This window comes from Eleutherodactylus coqui, chromosome 1 (genome assembly GCF_035609145.1).
Source record: "Eleutherodactylus coqui strain aEleCoq1 chromosome 1, aEleCoq1.hap1, whole genome shotgun sequence".
Taxonomy (NCBI): domain Eukaryota; kingdom Metazoa; phylum Chordata; class Amphibia; order Anura; family Eleutherodactylidae; genus Eleutherodactylus; species Eleutherodactylus coqui.
In genome coordinates this window covers 245,891,832-245,913,063 of record NC_089837.1, presented here as the reverse complement: position 1 = coordinate 245,913,063, position 21,232 = coordinate 245,891,832, and the positions used below count along the sequence as shown (strand labels likewise).

Sequence of the window (21,232 nt, the reverse complement as noted above, 5' to 3'; positions counted from 1 at the left end):
CTTGGTTCACATGGTTATGTATTCCGACCAATGACAGAAAGAAGTGGCGCTGCACACAGCCCATTGACTATACTGGGCTCCATCCAGCTTCTCTTCTGCTCCCACTAGTTTCCCTAGATGAACCAGCACAACATGCTGCGCTATTTCTTCCAGGATTTTATAATGGATGGACCTGTGTTAGAGGTTCCATATGGAGCCTCTAATGCAGACGTGAAACTCAACTAGCTGTAGCATTGCCATTAGCACAATCTAATGTAGTCCACAAGAATTGTAATGTATAAACCCTTATGACATCAGTGCCCATCTTCAAAAGTCCAGCAATTTTTAATCACCAGCTTTTTTTTTTTTTTTTTAAACACAATGTGTGCACCTCCAACCGTCAAGGAAAGCAGATGTGAAGTGCACTACCATGCCATCAACGTGTTGGAACCCAGTGAACAAGGCATGTAAAGAAAGACATGTAACCAAAGGTCAAAATCAGGGAGCTGGATTGGGAATCAGAGATAGATGTTCAAGGAGATCGTGGATCCTCTATCCAGAGAAGTCCACCGAGCACCAGGTGAGTGCACACCTTTTCATTCAAGGCTTTGTTTTTTGGACCGTTACGAGGCACTGGTCTATTTGTTTGTCTCAAAATCAACTTCATGAAGCCAGTTTCACACAACCAAGAATCTTGCAAGAGATTTGTGCGTTGCGAGACACACAAATATGAAGCCCATTCTTTTGAATAGGGTTTTTTTTCCAGCATTGTGAAGCAATGCAGGAAGAAAAATGGAGGCATATCCTATCTTTTGTGCGTGCCCCTGGCAAAGCATCGTACCACATGCAAGGTGCAGCTGAGTGCGATTTTAGGTTTCCCATTGAAGACAATGGCAACACTCCACGATCCTCCCCCGCGGCTGTCAACCTCGCTGGAGGTTCGCTACTTCAACGAATTGATGAGACATTTTGATACAAAAGCGCCTAACTAAACAGGACCATTCACTTGCATTGTTTCCATTATAGATGGAGTATGGAACAACGTAGTCAACTACACTATTCTATGATTTAAATATAATGGAAACAAACAGAACCTTCGTTAAAATGGACATCAAGTTGGTGCGTTTTACTAATCAAAAGGAACGGTTCAGTTCAGTTCCCTCCTGGGGTTTCGTCACAGTGCCGTTTTGCAGAACAATCTAAATCTCACCGCACTTATGAAGTTGATTTTGATCTTTGGATACACGTGTTTCTTCACATGCCTTGTGCAGTGGGTTCCATTGACACAAATGAATGATGCAGCTGTAATAGAACCCCCTCATGTAATCACACAGCACAGTAAATAAGCCTGTGTGCACATTCCCTGACAGATTGTAATTACCGTAAATTAGTTTATTAAGTTGTATTCATTTTTTCGTAGTACCAAACATTAAGAAAGATATCCAAACACACAAAAAAATAAAAATGGTATAGCAATTCATGAACTGGAATATTAATCCCTTCCCTGTATTCGCCATACATATACAGTGGATGTTGGAACAGCATGGAGCTGAGCCAACTCTATATGCTGTGGGTGTCGCTGTGACCCAGCAGAAACGGAGGTAACTCCATTGCCAATCATGAGTGATTGACAGCTATCTATATGACTGTATATGTAGAAATCTCTATCAATCACAGATAGGATCGCCAACTGGATCACTTAGCTCAGAACAAGCAGAGCTATGAATAATACACAAGTTAGGGCTCATGTCCACGACCGTGCATCAGGGGTGCGTAGCACGGACCTGTGATACGTGATGAATGGAGACAGTGGACTTTCATTGATCCATGCATATGTGTGTGTGGACACTGCGTATCGATATGAAAGAGAAATAAACGCAGCATGCTCTATTTCTCTGCGTAAGAACACAGTGTGAGCTCTACACACTTGTATGGGCTGCGTATGATACGCTGTCTATACACAATACATTGCATATGGGCAGTGTTTTCATGCACATTCCCCTCTGGAACAGAGTGGGGAATTCTTTAAAAAAAAAAAAGCCACATAGTGCATGAAGGTGTGCGTGTGATATGCATCCATGTGCAACTATTACCAGCTCTCTGCTGGAAGAGCATATGGCTGTAAAATGGGTAAAACAACTGCAGGGAGACCCCCAATGTTTTACATATACACTCATTGGCATGAGCCCTTATACTGAATCTTTCCTCATCAAACTATTTCCTAATCTGCTCAGCGCCTCCTGCTCTATAGCATGATGTCTGCAGTCTGGACAACATGTTCAAGCTGGCAGGTTCCTAAGGGGTAATTCCAGTACTTTAACTATTGAATGGCGTGGGTTTGCTGCTTTGGACACCCACCAATTAGCTTATCGTTCAGCCTGATGTCAGTGAAGCAGACTGGACGTTGTCATAGGTAGTCAACACTGGAAGTGTAATAGCTGGCTTCATTCTCATCTAAATCATGGAGAGTAATGAGGAGTCAGAAGTGTAATACGGTGTTTCCCCGAAAATAAGACAGTGTCTTATATTAATTTTTGTTCAAAAAGGTTTAGCTTTTTTACATGCATAGCTGCCTAGACACTATTTAAATTGACTTTTTAAATTAACTGTTAGCAGGGCTTAATTTTGGAGTAGGGCTTATATTTCAAGCATCCCTAAAAAGCCTGAAAAATCATTTTGCATCCTCAAAAATTCTGGAAAATCATGCTATGTCTTACTTTCAGGGTATGTCTTATTTTCAGGGAAACAGGGTAGGAGGCATCGCTACCATTGGGTGAAGACTGCTATTGCACTTCTGGCACTGACCACCTTTCTCTGTGCGATTACAATATCAGAGCAAAAGGTTCATACACTGCAGAAGACTGAACACTTGAAGGGAGGCTCTAGTACCCTGTTGGGCCGCCTCTAGTTTGGATGCCACATGTGATGCTGGTGGACGTCAAGGCTTACAGGTTCTGCATATTATCCTGCGGCATATCACTCCATATCTGCTGTAACTGAGTCTCTTTATCGTGCAAACTCATGGTCTGTCAAGATTGGTGTTCCAAATGGTCCCATTCATGTTCTATTGTTGATAAATGTTCTTCAGCCAAACTGGAAATGGATTTGACAGATACAAGACCCTGTAATGATGGTGCCATCTGTCTCTAGATGGCGGACAATAAAACAGTTGGAGCTGCTTGTGCTTGTCAAACATTCAGACTATCCTCTTTACTGGTGAATTCCATAGAAGGGGAGGCACTGGTGTGAGAAACTTGCTGCTTTATTGTTTGAAAATTGTGCATATTCACCAAAAAGGAAGGACCGGTTTCAACTCTGTCAAGAGCCTTGATCACCTCTGATGGTGGTCTGTTGAGTGCGTTTTGACCCTGGCCGCCTTGTGGGCCCTTACCCATTCACTTGTGCAAACACCTTCTAACAGTCTTTTCAGAACGGCGCAGGCGGTGGACAATTCATCAATACGATGATACAGCTTCTCACATTCCAATAATGTGCCCCCCCTCAAATGCTGTTAATGGGGCAAAACATCTTCTCTGCGTCATAGGGGCGTCTAGTGGTCAACAAGCTCTACACAAGAGGAGAAAGAGGTCACTACACACTAGAAGCCTCTGGAGGCCTTTTTATAGCCCATCGCGGGGGGGGGGGGGGGGGGACACACAATTTTTAGGCCCTCAGGTGTCAAAATCTTTCATTCAAACACATCACTATTCTAATTTGCATATCTGCCCGAGTTGTAACTGCATGCACAGTTTTGCAGCAAAACAACAACTTCTAGGCCGCATCCAGGCGACATGATTTTGACGCGAGAAAGTCGCACCAATATTGCATCAGTGGTCCACGAATATCTGTGTTTTCTAGCTTTGATACCGCAATTTTATGTCGCTGCAAAGTGACTATAATACATCACTTAAGAGTTCTTAGTATACAAACGGTATTCAGAAAGCGCCTCAGGATCACCAGTTGGTTGTTTAGGCAGAACAGTTCCTATCCTCCAGACATGGGGAGAGCTGCAGAAACAATTGGGGGTTTCTCTTACCAGAGAACCTCCCCCAAGTAGAAAATTTTTAATAGGGAGAAGAGTTTTGGTTTGATTTTTTCTAGTGGTGTTAGTTTTAGGCCCCTAGCATCCTTATTATGTACTTTTGCAAAGTGGCGCGAAACGCTGTTTTTCAAAACCGTTAATAATGTTGTCGCGATGTTTGTTCAGTCATATGCGCAATGAATTAGTTGTTTGACCTATATAGCCAAGCCCACAAGGACATTGGAGAAGATAAATAACATATTTTGTACTGCAGGTAAGAAGGGATCAAATTTCGTGAGTTTTATTTGTTGGTATAGGCATTTCTTTTCCACCATGTACAATATGCGTGCAGCATTTGCATCTTGATATACCGCATCTATATGCACCTTGTATAGGTTTTAGAAAGTGATTTATATTATTTTTATTATTAGTGATATTTTGCTTTTTTTATGTTTGTGGGGGCAGGAAGGGGCTACTATATCCTTTATTGTTTTGTTCCTTCTAAAGGTTATCAATGGTCTTTCCGGTATAATCTTCTGTAAAAAAAGGGGTCATCTTTCAGTATGCTCCAATGTTGTTGTAGGATCTTACGGATTCCTCAGTGTTGTACATTGTATTTTGTTATGAATCTTGATTGGAGAGCATCATTTTCTTCTTTTTTTGTATTTTTTGTATCGTGGTTATTTCTTCATTTCTTCTCATCAAGGCTTTCTTATAAGCAAATTCTACTAATTGGGTTGGATAGTGTTTCTCTTGGAATCTCTGTTTTAATATTGATGATTGGGAAATGAAGTCTTCAGTTTAAGTGCAGTTTCTTCGCATTCGGACAAACTATCTGAACGGGATGTTGTTTTTCCATGATTTTACATGGCAGCTAGTATATTTTAAATAGCTGTTAGTGTCAGTTTGTTTAAAAAATTTTTTTGTATATATTACATTATTCTCAATAAAAATGTCAACATCTAAAAATACTGCATTTGTCCGACTATAGTTTCCTGTAAATTCTAGCCCCCAGCCGTTTGAATTGAGTTTTTTTATATCATTTTCCTCCCCTTCCCATATTAGAAAAAAATCAATCGATAAAACGACGGTAAAATTTGATATTCAACTCCTGGATTCCTTCTTCTAGGGCTCCCATAAATAAATTTGCGTAAGCTGGCGCAAATTTTGTGCCCATAGCTGTTCCTTTTTTTTGAATAAAATATTGATCTTTATAAGTAAAATAATTATTATTCAAAATAAATATAATAGCTCTAAGGATAAATTCTTTTTGATGACCCGGCATTAGTGTGTCTTGTGTAAGAAAATAATCTACGGCTGCGATTCCTTTTTCATGTGGAATATTAGAATAAAGGGATGTTACGTCCTTAGTACACAAGATATAGGTTTGTTGCCAGTTAACAGTTTTCAAGGTTCTCAGGAAATCACTTGTATCTTGCATATATGCGGGTAGATTGATCACTATCCTTTGCCGCTGATCTACGTATTCAGATAGTGCGCACGTGATTGAATTTATACCCGCAATGATCGGGCGACCTGGGGGATTTTTTTTGTTCCTATGTGTTCTTGGTAGAAAGTAGAAATATGGAGTATCAGGTTCCTTTATACAGATGTAATTCTTTTCCTCTTTTGTAAGGCATTTTTCTTCGAGGGCTTCATCTATTAGGTTATGTAATTCAAGAGATATTTTCTTCAGAGGGTTCTCTTGTAGTTTAATGTAATATTCTGTATCTCCTAAGATTCTGACAGCCTCAGCTTCATAATAACTTTTATCCATCACTACTATTGCTCCCCCCTTAACTGCCCTTTTAATTATGATTTGGTCATTCGTTGCTAATCCTAATAAAATACTCTTCTGTTTAGTGTTTGTATATTTTGAGTGAAGTTGTTTCGAGTTTAACATTTACATTTTATGTATCATTTTGATCCTCCAATCCAGGTAGGGATAGCAGAAGACTGAAGACAAGTGTGGGAGGTGAAGGGGAGACGCGCTTCGAAGATGACCGCCCCTCTTAGGTGATGTATTATTTTTATTCTTTATTTTTTTTATGCAGCTAGGGCTTAGTTTAGGGCTTTTACAGTAGGATTTCCTACAGTAAAAATTGCATCACACCGCACTAAAACCACATTTTCATACAATGCAACAGAAAGGAAGCCTCCATACGGAAACATGGGCTACCAAAAAAAATAATAAAATAGAACATCGTGGCTGTATAGAGAATGCTGCGATTTTGTGGTCTCGCTATGCCACAAGCTACAAAATATAACTTGTGTGGAAGAACCCATAGGAAAGCATGGGCTCCACATACATGCGATTTGTCACATTTCGACAAAATCGCGCTATAAAGTCGCCCGTGGATGCAGTCTTATGATTTTTTTAACACTGTATGTAGAAGAAAAAGGGCACAGCACACTAAATGTTCTTGATGCAATTAATGAAATGATTTACTGACACAGATGAATCAGTCCAAGGCATATACGCAAAACACTGTATTTTACCCATTTTGTAACCATACGGTAGAGATTGCGTATGACTGTGTGTGTACTGCACACGCCCATGCATCACACAGATATGAGCAGTGTGACTTTTTTTTTTAAAACAGTGCTGGGATGCATATGAAACCGCTGCCCATTCGCAATGTATTACATATGGACAGCGTATCATACGTAGCCTACACAAATGTATAGGGCTCACCGTATGTGTTAAGCATAGAAATAGAGCAAGCTTCAATTTATTTCTCTTCCGTATCCACACACAGTGTCCATTGACTTTCATTGATTCCCCTCACAGTGCATTACATGTGTGTAATGCAGTGAAAACACGGTCGTGGACATGAGCCCTTTGTGTTATTACTCCAAGACAGTCTATGCCAAGACATCGGGCTGTTGTGCACTACCTGCATCAGTGAATTTAATCCCACCCTCCAGGACTGGAGAAACAAAGATGGCCGAACAGCTTCTTTGACTACACTACATAGCTCTCTGACTGGCCAGCAGAGCTTAATCAAAGCAGGTGTAATGTCTTAAAGCCAATTTAGAGACAACAAGAATTGCTCAAAGCAGTCTTTTGAGTGATTCTCGGTCTGTCTAAATGCACTCACATTGTGCAGGTTTTGTGCACGAGTCGCTGATCACTGAATTCACAGCGGGACACTAGCAGTCAACACTGAGAACAATACATTTATTTGCATATGCAAAACAGCTGCATTGTTCTATTAGTGGCTGCAGCTGTGTCCTGCTCTGCCTGCACAGCTCTATAGTGCCTAATTAGCTGCTATAAAGTGTTCAAAGATGATCGCTCAAAACTGTCACTCAAACAATCATCTTTAAGTGTAAATGGGGTCTTAGGCTAATGATTGATGTTAATGTATAGTGAGTTTTAGGTAATCAGAGAAGCTGGTGCGGCCATGTTTGTTTCTCCAGGCGCTTAATGTTGCTTTAACTAATTGACAAATTCTTTCATTAACTGAATCAACCACATTTTGTGCGCTGTGGATTTTTCCTTCTGCATTGTATTTTTATTGGTACCATTTTGAGGTACACATGAATTTTATGCCTGTTTAGGACAGCAAGATGAACAGAATACAATCATTTTGATTTTTTTTATTAACAGAATTCACAGCGCTAATATTTTATATTACGGGTTGTTACAGATGTGACAATACAATTTTTTCCCAAGATATTTAAAGCATTGTGTAAAAATGGGAAAACCTTAAAAAAAAAAATCTGTAAAAACATTTAGGTGTCATGGGCAGCAGTGGATGCAGAACGCACAGGGTTAAAAAAAATAGGATGCCCATGTGACAATCAGAGAGCCAATATGCTCTGATTAGTGGAAGATGGATGGATGGGGCGGGGGGCGCAATAACATGAACAAAAGTCCGTGCTACCCCTTCCCTGGGGCAGGAGGACAGATGGGGAATTCAGACAGACTGCTCAAACAGCAGTAAATTCAGTATTCCCAATTCACATGCTTGTAACTCTGGGTGTATTATTGGTACTAGGAACAATCTTATAAAGTCATTTTAAATCTAGGAATTGTGGCTTCAAAATGCAATCAAAGGCCCGTCAGAAGCACTTCTAGGGCCGGAACTACAGCAGCGGAAACGAAAAACACTTTCCTTTTATCCAAAACGGTTATGTCCTTTTCCTGGAATGGAACAAAGCTGGCTGTAAACTGTAGAGTAGTTACCATTATGACTAACAAAATACAATAACTCATTTTATGAATGATGCTTGCTTGAAACCGGGTGCCCAAACGGATCTATTAACCCTTTCAATGCTTTTAACATGAAAAGTGGTAAGGAGTCCCTAATAAACATCTATCACGTTTTACCACACCCAAGGTGTGCATTAAGCCTCCTGCTGCATGCAAGGTGCTCTGCAATAATACACACCCTCACTCTTGTAGTACTGCCAATATACACGTTACTGCGTTCTGTGCAGTTAATAGCAGAAACCACAGTATGTGTTTATGTCCTCCTCTCAGCACAACAGTTTTACTTCCCTCCCTTTTTTCCTTCACGCTTTACGTAATCTTTCTGGTTTGTCCTCACTGTTTAATTGGCCCTGCTGTTTGGAATCACCTTGTTATGTATATATTCTGCCATATCTCGTGTATAACTCCATTGATTATGGTTTATACTAGACTTTTGCCTGTTGGTCACCTTGTTTTCTTCAAGATGACAATTTTTTTTTTATATTTATTTACGTCGGTGTAAAAAAAATTAAATACAAAAAACACAAAACTGTTGAGGAAAGTTTTTAATCCTGGACTCGTCAGTGGTATCCATTGTATGAAATATATCTCCATATACACATAGCACTCTGTGCTAGCCAGCTTTTGTTTGCTATAGGCCTCCTGCAGACGGCCAAGTCGGATCCGGCTGCGAGAATTCTCGCAGCGGGACCCGACCCGAGCGTCTGCAGAGAGCAGCGTGACACTCACCTGCTCCCCCGGCTCTTTCATGTGCCGGCTGCCGGGCAGCTAGTGCATGCGCAGAGCGGAGCCGGCGGCTGGGGAGTGACGTTTCTGCGCTCTGCGAGCTCCGCACAGAAATAGAGCATGCCGCGATTTGTTTGCCATGCAAGATTTCGCGCAGCCAAATCGCAGCCGTCTGCATAGGATTGCGTTTGTTAACTCAATCCTATGGCAGCTTCCAGGGGCGGAAATTCCATGGGAAATCCCACCGCAGAATTTCCGCCCATCTGCAGGCGGCCATAGCGGTAATATTCAGGAGCTTGCATCCTTTTAAGCTGTGTACCACACTTTCAATAGTAAATTAACCTAGTCATTAAGGTTTAGTTCTAGAATTGCGGATTCTACGAGCGTTTGATCTGCAGTAATACACAGATCAAATGATTTGAATTACGCAATGCCGCTCAAATTAGCAACAGAGTATTTCATTGCGTATGGGCTGCGGGTATCCGCATCATTGCTAAGTGATGCTGCGGGATATATAACAAAAGAAAAAAAAAGGTTGTGTACGGTCCTACACAGAGTCACAGCCGGGCTCACCGTTGAAATCTGCTGTAAGCGGATTCCACATACGGCCATGTGAGCCTAGCCTAAGGGCTCAGACGAACAGGTTGGATTCTGAATGTGGGACGCCTGCGGAGGATTCCGGCTGTGAGCCTGGCTGGTGACTGCGTATGACTGCGTACTCACGCAGACAGTCATGCGCATTACAGGTTTTCGTTTGTTTGTATTTCTCGCACTGTCGCTTAGCAATGATGCGGTTGCCAGGAATCCCCAACGCGGTACTGTGTATGGGCTGCGTGTTGGATGCTTCAATGGAGGCCGTCCGCATGTAATACTCCATGAAATAGGTAATGCTACAATGTTTCTTCTGCTTGTGGAATACCCATAGGCATAAAGGAAAATTCAAAACTACTTGCCTTTAAATGCCCGTGTTTTGCCGCAGATTGTCCATGTGGATAGCAATCGCAGAATACGCAATTCAAATCTGGTTGTGTGAGATGTAGTTACTGAAGTTCAATTATAAGCATTACATAAGATTTAAAACTAAAACTTTTCATTGACAAATATATCAAGTTTAGGCAAAGATTTTATATTTACCGTTATGACCCCCCCTCCCCCTCTCTATTTCACCGCGTATCACGCAGCGAGAGCCCTATTCTTTTCTATGAGCAGCATATGCAAGGATGTCCATACACCCTGTATGGGCAACGATACATATGCAACCTCGCTATAAGACAACGGGTTTAAAACAAAGGTCAGCCAGCATGTCATGTGCACGAGTCCTTTTTACCATGTATTCATATCTGTGGGCTTTCAGTATTTACAACTAATTGGTCACAGACAGCACTCTGACCCATTATAGTAAATGTGGCTATGCAGACTTATTTACAGCGACTCGAAGAAAAAAAAAAAATATATATATATCTCTATCTCCTATTCTGGTCCATCTTCTTGAATGTTAGTCACCCACTCAAGCCAATCTATCTGTGCTGCTTTTTACTGATCATTGCAAAGTAATTCTGAAAAGATATTCAGCCCCCTTTGGAGTTTTTTTGTTGTTGTTGCGTGTATCATACAAGGAAGTAGAAAATAGACACAGTCATAAACATGAAGATCGGTCCATTTTTTTATGCGCTAAAACTAGACCCCCCTGTGCAAATAGGGCCTTAAGGGCTCCATGTCCACAAGCGTTGCGGTATCCCGCCGCCTGGGAACAGGAGCCGCAGACAAATCTCCGCCAGTCAGCTTAATCTGATAGATAGGCTGATCGCGGAGAACCAGGGCAATTCACAGAATCCCAATGACTCTCCACTCGTGGACACGGGGTCGGCGCTTTCCAAAGCAATGCTATGGAAAGCTTAAGATGGCGTGATTTACCAGCGGTTTACCATCGGCGAAATCACTGTCGTGGACAGGGGTCCTCAGACTTTGAGACTGAACATCTTAACATATTTATGTGGGCCCTTAAGACTTAAGGTAAATGTATCTAAAACCCATAAAAGGGCTCAGAGAGAAAAATGAATGAGCACAAAGAAGGAAAACTGAGCCCATTAGGTTATCCAGAATGAAGACCTGCATTAATAAATTGTCCTTGCATGATTATTAAGATATTGGTATTGCTCAAATAAAACTATTACTTCTTCAAAAATGAACAACCATGGCAGACAGTGGCTCACTGCTGCCCTCTGTAGAAGAGTTATGATATTGCTCACAAATTTTCTCTCACCTAGAATGGTTTGGCCATAAAAAAAGTTCAGTGCCGAACTTTGTTAAAATCCATTTTATTAGAAGATTTCAGAGTCATTACTATCTTGATGTGTTATGTTATCTGTTTAATCCAAGCGTAAACCTGATGAAACTTATACATCCCCACAGGCTCTTCCAGGTAAAACTAAAAATCAATTTTACAAAGGGGATGACTGGCACCAATACTGTGCACTGGCAATAAGGTATCAAAGGGAATCTGTCAGCTCCTATGCGCCCCATAAACTAACGTTCTATATGCTTCTTCAGATCTATTCTGATAAGCCTGAGGAAGACTTGCTACTGGCTAACAGGGTGCCACACTTTTTTTCCCCTTTTCATTACGGCTCTTTCACACGAGCATAGCAATTTTTAGTCAGCCGTGTCACAGCCACAGCGCAACCGAAAATTGCATGAACAGACGCACAAACCTGCCGTTTGTGCTCCCATTCAGACAGGCTGGGTTCAGCACATATACACCGAGCCCTGAATGCTGTCGGGCAGGGGGAAACAGTTTAGCGCTGCCCCTCTCCTGGTCTCTCAGCAAGCTCCAGCTCCCTCTCCACCCCTTGTCAGATGCCAGCAATGGGAGGGGGCGGGATAGAAGTTTAGAAACTAGCTCCCGCCTCATCCTGCCCCCTCCCACTGCAAACAGCCAGCAAGGGGCGGAGAGGAGGAGGGAAGAGGGTAGGAGTTCAGCAGTCACGCTGATAAACTCCCTCCCTTCTCCGGCTGCTCCCATAGCAGCCTGTGGGAGCTGCTGCCGTGGTCCGGCCAGAAGATAGTTCCTGAACTAGCTTTCCTGGCCGGCGTAATAGCGCCCGGCCGAAATGTGCATCATATGCGCTATCTTGGCTGCCTGGGTGCTTTTACACTGTGAGAATACGCCCATCTGAACTGATGCATTATAAACCAATGCTTCAGATGGGCAGCGTATATCGGCCGGGTGTGAAAGTGCAGCCCATATATGCTTGTTTGAACGAAGCAATAAATTACTAATTTGTGTAGTACACAGTCCTTTTGCAGACTTAGCCATAAAAGCTGATGAAACTGACCATACATGTTGAAGGATTCCAGCTGACATGCAATCTTTCTGGGAATGTTCTTGCAAAGATATCACTGATGAAAGATCTTGTCTATCAGACGAAAATTTCAAGGACAGTCAACTTTTTCCCAGATAAAAGCCACCAGTTTTCGGTTGTTGCACCGTATACTTTAAAAATAAAGTATTTAACTGCATTTGTTTTGCTTGTCGGCATTTGAAACCTTATATCGCCTACATGACTCATATGTCACATTTCTGTTTTCCCTTTGACAATCCCTTTTCTTTGCCCCCTTTTTCAATTAAAGGGGTTGTCCCGCGGCAGCAAGTGGGGTTATACACTTCTGTATGGCCATATTAATGCACTTTGTAATGTACATTGTGCATTAATTATGAGCCATACAGAAGTTATAAAAAGTTTTTCACTTACCTGCTCCGTTGCTGGCGTCCTCGTCTCCATGGTTGCCGTCTAATTTTCGCCGTCTAATGGCCAAATTAGACGCGCTTGCGCAGTCCGGGTCTTCTTATCTTCTCAATGGGGCTCCGTGTAGCTCCGCCCCGTCACGTGCCGATTCCAGCCAATCAGGAGGCTGGAATCGGCAATGGACCGCACAGAAGCCCTGCGGTCTGCGGAGGAAGAAGATGCCGGCGGCCATCTTCACCGGGTAAGTAAGAAGTCACCGAAGCGCGGGGATTCAGGTAAGCGCTGTCCGGTGATCTTTTTTAACCCCTGCATCGGGGTTGTCTCGCGCCGAACGGGGGGGGGGGGGGTTTGAAAAAAAAACAAAACCCGTTTCGGCGCGGGACAACCCCTTTAAGCAACATCGCTGTGTTAGGCCTAATGTCCACGGGAAAATTCGGGCTCGCGCGGATTCTCCATGTAGAATCCCGCTGCAGATCACTCCGTTCCTGCAGACATGAGGCCAGAAAATCCTTAAAGGAGATGTCCCGCGCCGAAACGGGGTTTTTTTTTTTTTAAACCCCCCCCCCCCCCGTTCGGCGCGAGACAACCCCGATGCAGGGGTTAAAAAAACCACCCGCACAGCGCTTACCTGAATCCCGGCGGTCCGGCGTCTTCATACTCACCTGCTGAAGATGGCCGCCGGGATCCTCTGTCTTCATGGACCGCAGGGCTTCTGTGCGGTCCATTGCCGATTCCAGCCTCCTGATTGGCTGGAATCGGCACGTGACGGGGCGGAGCTACACGGAGCCCCATTCAGAAGAGAAGAAGACCCGGACTGCGCAAGCGCGGCTAATTTGGCCATCGGAGGGCGAAAATTAGTCGGCACCATGGAGACGAGGACGCCAGCAACGGAGCAGGTAAGTATAAAACTTTTTATAACTTCTGTATGGCTCATAATTAATGCACAATGTACATTACAAAGTGCATTATTATGGCCATGCAGAAGTGTATAGACCCACTTGCTGCCTCGGGACAACCCCTTTAATACTTACCTGTCCGGATGCCGCGGGTCTCCCCTACGTCAAGGCCGGATCTTCTTTCTTCGGCCCAGCGGATGTGCTTGGCACATTTTTTTTTTTGGAATTCCTGCTTTCCCGCTGTTCCGCGGTAGAGCAGAAATTCAGGGGTGGGTGTGCCTCAGATACGGAAGGCTTCCATAGGCTTAAATAGAAGCTGCGGGAGCTGTCCGTGCGGCAGACCCGCAGAAAAATGGAGCTTGCTGCGATCTCAACCGCATGCTTTTAGCTGCCCTACGGATGCTAATGCATCCCTATGGGCAGCAAGAGGCACAGATCTCCCATCCGGGGGCCATGCACGGATTTTATAAATAAAATCTGCCCGCAGAATTTCTGCCCGTGCCCGCCTGCATAGGATTGCATTACAATACACAATCCTATGCAGACGGAGCAGATTTCTCCGCCTGAAAATACACGGGGAAAACAAATCGCGGCATGCTCTATTTCTGTGCTGGTCACTCCCGGCGCGCCGGCTGTGCAGCAGCTGGCACATCACAGAGCCGGAGCCACGGGAGCAAGTGAGAGCCGCACTGGTACCTGCAGGGATGCAGGTCGGATCCCACTGCGAGAATTCTCGTAGGGAATCTGACCCGGCCGTCTGCAGGCAGGCTTAGGTTGGTGACGCCCCACTGTATTTCGGTTGCGATTATGATCCATAACTGACATGTGCATTGGCATCACCGCAGGTCTAGGATCAGATACTTCAGCGTTCAGGTCAGGAAACCCTCAGTCAGACCATGAGGCACGCCTGTATTATGGACACAAAGTCGCGTCTGAAATATGATGCTGCGTCGCCAGCCTCAGCCTTTAGCTTTGTGAGATACCATTTTATGAAAACCTAATAAAAAATTTGTATACATTTTCTATACGGTTAGAACCGTAAAAATAAACCAACAAATGTCAGAGATCTCAGTCCTTTTAGCACTGCATAACATATTCAATGCATTATATACCTATAAGGGCTCACGTCCACAACCGGGTTTTCACCGACGTTTGCACATAGGTTGCAGCAACGCGTGATTCGCAGTGAATGGAGTCAATGGACTTTCACTGATGTATGCACACATGCATGTAGATGGCAGCATGCTCCAACTCTCTGCGTACCACGCCGTGTGAGCTCCATACACAGTGTTTTCATATACATCGCCATTTCCCAGAGCGGGAAATTTAAAGGGAAAAAAAGTGTCATACTGCACGTTTGTGTGATGCGTGGGCGAACGCAGTGCTTACGCAGCCATACGAGGTCTCTGCCAGCAGAGACGATGTAATAAACTCGGTAAAACATTGCGGAGAGACCCACAGTGTATTACACATGTGCCCGTGGACATGATCCCATTAAAAAAAAAAAAAAAAAAAAACCACGTGCACACACAACTGAAAACTGATCTTCAGGCCTCTTTCACACAGGCGACAGCATTATCGGCACGAGAAAAATCACAGCAATATCGCAACTGTGTTCTGTGCGATATCGCTTTCGCACAGCAATATTGTGATTGTGGTGCTACAAAGTCGCACAACTTTGTAGTGCCCTTTCCTGAGATTTTTAGGGGGAGGTGGTGAGGGAAGCTTGAAATATAAGCCCTACTCTTCACATAAGCAGTTTTTACCGATTATTACGCTCGCAGGATTGCACATGTAATACGTGGTAATAACTTCAGACGCTCCTTAAGCCCCATTTACATGGGACAAATGTCGGGCAAACGATGTCCGACACTCGTCCCCGCATGTACTCGCTCCCGTGTGGTTACACAAGAGCAAGTAACGCTGGCTCTCTGACAGAGCAGCTAGCAGGGAGGTGGGGCGACTGGAGGAGATTTCCCTCCTCGATCTCCTAAGCTGCATAAAATCCTGAACGACGATTGTAAACTGCAGCCGTTCAGTACTGAACATCCGCTGTGTTAAAAGGGGTTGTCCCACGCCGACGCGGTTTTTTTTTTTTTTTCAATAGCCCCCCCGTTCGGCGGGAGACAAACCCGATGCAGGGGTTTAAAAAAAAAAACAGATAGTACTTACCCGAATCCCCGCGCTCCGGTGACTTCTTACTTACCTTGCGAAGATGGCCGCCGGGATCTTCACCCACGGTGGACCGCAGGTCTTCTCCCATGGTGCACCGTGGGCTCTGTGCGTTCCATAGCCGATTCCAGCCTCCTGATTGGCTGGAATCAGCACACGTGACGGGGCGGAGCTACGAGGAGCAGCTCTCCAGCACGAGCGGCCCCATTCAGAAGGGAGAAGACCGGACTGCGCAAGCGCGTCTAATCGGGCGATTAGACGCTGAAATTAGACGGCACCATGGAGTCGAGGACGCTAGCAACGGAACAGGTAAGTGAATAACCTCTGTATGGCTCATATTTAATGCACGATGTATATTACAAAGTGCATTAATATGGCCATACAGAAGTGTATAGACCCACTTGCTTTCGCGGGACAACCCCTTTAAGTGAATGGAGAGGAGCAAGGGAGCACAAGTAGTGAAATCTCCTCTAGCCTCCATGGCCAGGGATACTCACTCCTGTGTGACAGTATGAGAGCAAGTGTGGAGCATTGTTTGCACTTCTTCAAAGAAGCATACCAAACCTCCTGACCTCCCCCTACAATATGCCCCCTGACCCTCCGTAGAGCTTTCCACTTTTGCCCATCATGTACACTTCCTGCCCCAGAACTCCTGTATTACCCCCCCACCCTGTTTGTGTCCAAAAAAAACGATATATCACATGTTATCGTTGCATTGCTGTGCCCCCCTTGCTCCACCGCCTGCCCCTGTACCTTCTGTATCACCCACTTTGTTTCCAAATAATTTAATATGATAAGTAACTTTTGTAAATTTCTGTAATTTTGCTATTATTTGTTTCTCCCTTGTGCCTCAAGAGTGCAGCGGAATAAGGGTGCCTGTCCACGGGTGTGATTTCGCCAGTGGTAAACCACCGGCAAATCACGCCGGCCGACGCTTTCTATAGCATTGCTATGGAAAGCGCCGGCATCTGTCCACGAGCGGAGAATCATTGCGATTCTCCTAGGCCAGCCTATCAGATAGGGCTGACCGGCGGAGAATCGGTGGCGGCTCCCGCGGCGGAGATCTGCCGCGGAACTTCGCAACGACCGTGGACAGGGGGCCTAAATTGGTGCTATACAACTAAAGATTATTAATAAACTTTACATTACTTCCAATGGTGTCTCACACACAGCTTGCGAAATGCGCATACAAAAAGAACGGGACATGCTCTACCTTGGCACATATTACATGCACATACAGGCCATGGTAGTGTATGCGGATTTGTTGGCAATGCATTTTGTACTGCTGCGTGCTTCAACGTGGGAGGTACGTCCCTACCAATTCTTGGCCATCTCTGAGCTGGTTGGAGGAGACTCCTGGTAGGTCTACTATACACTGCAGACTTCCTTCTAACTCACTGTAAGGATAGGCTCACATGATGTGGATTTGCTGCAGATTTCACTCCTTCAAATACAAGATGATACAATTTTTTCTGCAGCACCACCTACTGGAAGATAGCTTCCCTACAGGTCCCAGCCTTGTAACATAAAGGCAAAAACTACAGTCTTCACAAATAGGGAAGCTGTTTTCCAATAGGCAGCGCTATTGAGGCACAGTACCATCTCTTATTGGCAAACCAAAAATTTCCCATAGTACGGCCTTACAAGTCTCCTCACGCCTACTTTGTGGTCTGCACAAGGAGAAACTGTCCCACTTCCAACCCACATCATAAGCCTTTCACCCATCCAGAAACCTACTATACACTGAGGAGGGGCTAAACCCCAAAAATATCCTGTCTGGACACGGTTATCTGTTTCTTCGGGTCCCTATAACACAGTAAACAGTCCCCATTAGATGCAGTGTCTGTAGAGACTAGTAAGAGCATGCATTGGTTCCCCTCCTTCACATTCTCTTACTAAAGACAGGCATTATTTGACAACAGGCAGTGTAGAGCGGTACTGGTGTAGCTTGTCTCCACCAGAAGAATAGGTGGAGACAAAATGCACGCCCACAACATGATTGGCTGGGCAGGAGAATGGGTGCCCATCATCTCCTTGGCTGTGACATCTCATCTCACCGACCCTGTCACTCTGCCCCCACCGGAGTGCCATGTGTGCTCTCGCTGCTTGCGACCCTGTAAGTGACTTTTCTTGCTGCTCTCCCATTATTCCCTTGCCGGCTTCAGCACTCCTGCGCGCTCTGCCATCTCCCCCATTTTGTAGCCCGTGTGAACGAGGCCTAAAGGACAGGACACTTTTTAGCAATTTTACAGCCCTTTTTTTTTCTTACCTGCCAATATTTTTGCTGCATTTTTTTCCATCACATATATTGCTATTTTTTTTATACTTTTTTTTTCCACAGAAATTTTTGGGCAGGGTTAATGTGTGTAAAGTAATAGGACTTTTTCAGATTCATAGTTCTTTAGACGGCCTGTCCACGGGCGAGTTTGCATTGCGTTCCCCGCGGCGATAATCCAGCCGCTAGGACGCAGTGAACACTCTCCATAGCGTTGCTATGGAGAGCGCAGCCCCCCTCTCCATGAGCAGAGAATCATAGCGATTCTCTGCTCGCGGGCGGCAAATCGCAGCATGCTGCAATTTGCCGCGATTCCCCGCGGTCAGCCTATTTGTCAGATAGACTGACCGGCGGAGATCCATGTGCCGGCTCCTGCTCCTGGGCGGTGGCTCTTGCAGCGGAGATCCGCCGCGGGATACCGCTACGCCCGTGAACAGGCAGCCTTAGTTTTAAAGTTATATTGTTAAAATATAGAAATGGGTTGCCCATTGTGTTCTGATGGTTTGATAGTTTACTAATCCTATATTCCAGGCGGATATGGTGACAGTTTACGTTGGGCCTTTCTTTTAATCCCGTCTTTTCTTTATAGCCACGTCCCCATGGCGTCATATAAGACCTCACGGGAACTCACACTAGAATTTATTTTTCTTTTTATAACTTCCCATTTTTACACTAGCGGGCACATCCATAGGACCCCAGGGGAACACATCCCCCCATAGGGGCAGTAGTCACTAACAGAGCTGGTCAGGGTGGGCTACATGCTAGCGATCACCAGATCTCATACAGGAAGTGGCACAGCCGCAGCAAACACCGCCGTAGCATCCTATGGAAGAGCTTTCTTTCCTGTCCAAGAGCGGAAATCACTGGCAGTTTTGACCGCGCACAGCTGCATTAGCCGTCATGCGGCTGACCGCAGGGGCTCACGGGGGCCGTGGGCGGGGCAGGACACATTTCTACTTTAGTTTGTAAATACTTGTTTCACCTGCGCCGTCCCTAGGTGATGTGGACGGGCGGCGGGTCGGAGGGCTTCCATTGACTTCTATGGAGGTCATCCGCAGCTAAATACACCAGGCTATGATTTTTCCTGAGCTCGCGGAATATGCAATTGTGTGAAGGAAAAAGCGTAAGTACAGGCCTCCCAATGCCTGCGAGTCGCTGCAGAGTCCGGCTGTCTGCAGCCAGCCATAATATGATGCTACTGCAGGTGGGAGAAGCATCCCTGCAGATCAGGAGGGGCTCCGCAGGGAGACCCCCCCACACACAACACTCCAGGTTTATACAGAACGTGTACAGCAGACTGAGCAGTAACGGCACCAACAGCCAGAGAGCCTCCATTACAGTCACTGCCACCCACCCATAGAACACCCTGCGAACAAGTGACACCCGCTCCGTACCTGCAGCACGTGACCCCGCTTGGCTGGCTGGACGTGTGACGTCATGACGTAATAACGTCACGTCTGACACAGCTAGTCCTCTAGTCAGCCGGGCAGCAGCTCCGCCTCCCGGGCTTCTAGTCACTCACTATAAGGTTGGGCAGCAGGGCAGCAGAGCAGCAGCAGGTCATTATAGCGATAAAGACCGAAAGTCCCTACGCTTACCACAGACACAAGTTGCAGGCTGCGCTCTGCACGTCACGGCCGCGCTCACGTGACCAGCACACATGACTTGGGGTGGGCGGTGCCGTCACCATGGAGCGCAGTACACAAATCAGTGCGGAGCCTCAGAGAAGAGAGAGGGGAGCCGGTGTGTGAGTATAGGGAGATCTGCGGACACCCCTTATAGGCGGCTGTGGAGCGAGTCACCATGGTGACTGCGCCACACTAGGGCACAGCTGCTCAGTGTCGTGTACAAATACGGGCTGGAGTTACAGGACATTGTCCGAAGGGGCAGTGACGGGTGAAAGGAAGGATGGCTTCACATGGGGCAACTAATAGCCAAGTAACTGCTGGAAAGAGCGAATGCCAACAGTCCTTCTGAGAAAACATGGCTAAACAGAGGGTGCTGCGCAATAATTCACTCACTAGTCAGCAGTCGTTTTGTTTCAGCTCACCCAGATAGTAGTCGCTGGTTGATCAAACGTAGTCTTGTATCTCAGCAACCTGTCAGTGAATTTGCGTGGAGACTCCTCTATAAACAATGTCTGGCGTCCAAGTAATGACAGCGCTGGGAGTGAAAGCAAACCAACGATTATCTGACAGCCGCTCCGTGTTAAGTGCCTTAAGAAATGTCCAGAATAACTCAAGAGGCGCCCAGGAGGCACATAGTGTAGGACGGTTATTATACTGTATGTTATATGGGGGATAAGACCCCTGCCATCAAGGGGGCGCTCTATTAGCCATAACTAGTAGTGCTCCTGCCATCAAGGGGACGCTCCATTAGCCATAACTAGTAGTGCTCCTGCCAGCAAGGGGGCGCTCCATTAGCCATAACTAGTAGTGCTCCTGCCATCCAGTGCTGGGGTGCTTGATTAGGCATAACTAGTGGTGCTCCTGCCATCAGAGGGGGTGCTCCATTAGCCATAACTAGTAGTGCTCCTGCCATCAAGGGGGCGCTCCATTAGCCATAACTAGTAGTGCTCCTGCCATCAAGGGGGCGCTCCATTAGCCATAACTAGTAGTGCTCCTGCCATCAAGGGGGCGCTCCATTAGCCATAACTAGTAGTGCTCCTGCCATCAAGGGGGCGCTCCATTAGCCATAACTAGTAGTGCTCCTGCCATCAGAGGGGGCGCTCAATTAGCCATGACTAGTAGTGCTCCTGCCATCAAGGGGGCGCTCCATTAGCCATAACTAGTAGTGCTCCTGCCATCAAGGGGGCGCTCCATTAGCCATAACTAGTAGTGCTCCTGCCATCCAGTGCTGGGGTGCTTGATTAGGCATAACTAGTGGTGCTCCTGCCATCAGAGGGGGTGCTCCATTAGCCATAACTAGTAGTGCTCCTGCCATCAAGGGGGCGCTCCATTAGCCATAACTAGTAGTGCTCCTGCCATCAAGGGGGCGCTCCATTAGCCATAACCAGTAGTGCTCCTGCCATCCAGTGCTGGGGTGCTTGATTAGGCATAACTAGTGGTGCTCCTGCCATCAGAGGGGGTGCTCCATTAGCCATAACTAGTAGTGCTCCTGCCATCAAGGGGGCGCTCCATTAGCCATAACTAGTAGTGCTCCTGCCATCAAGGGGGCGCTCCATTAGCCATAACTAGT

The 21,232-nt window shown here is 45.6% G+C and overlaps 2 protein-coding genes across 9 annotated transcripts in view; one reads left to right on the top strand and one right to left on the bottom strand.

Moving 5' to 3' along the window:
• Window positions 1–20,103, bottom strand: part of FIG4 (FIG4 phosphoinositide 5-phosphatase) — a 260,535-nt gene extending 240,432 nt beyond the window's left edge. For 2 of the 5 annotated variants that reach the window (XM_066607706.1, XM_066607729.1), the window contains exon 1: window positions 19,429–19,501. The gene's annotated coding sequence lies outside the window, so the exon portion shown is untranslated. Of the gene's footprint in view, window positions 1–19,428; window positions 19,502–19,632; window positions 19,661–20,084 lie in introns of those variants that run through there. The other 3 variants (XM_066607721.1, XM_066607713.1, XM_066607736.1) reach the window with 3 other exon arrangements.
• AK9 (adenylate kinase 9) overlaps window positions 19,717–21,232 on the top strand; it is a 165,503-nt gene continuing 163,987 nt past the window's right edge. For 3 of the 4 annotated variants that reach the window (XM_066607687.1, XM_066607671.1, XM_066607696.1), the window contains exon 1: window positions 19,717–19,781. The gene's annotated coding sequence lies outside the window, so the exon portion shown is untranslated. The remainder of the gene's footprint in view (window positions 19,782–21,232) is intronic. The other variant, XM_066607680.1, reaches the window with a different exon arrangement.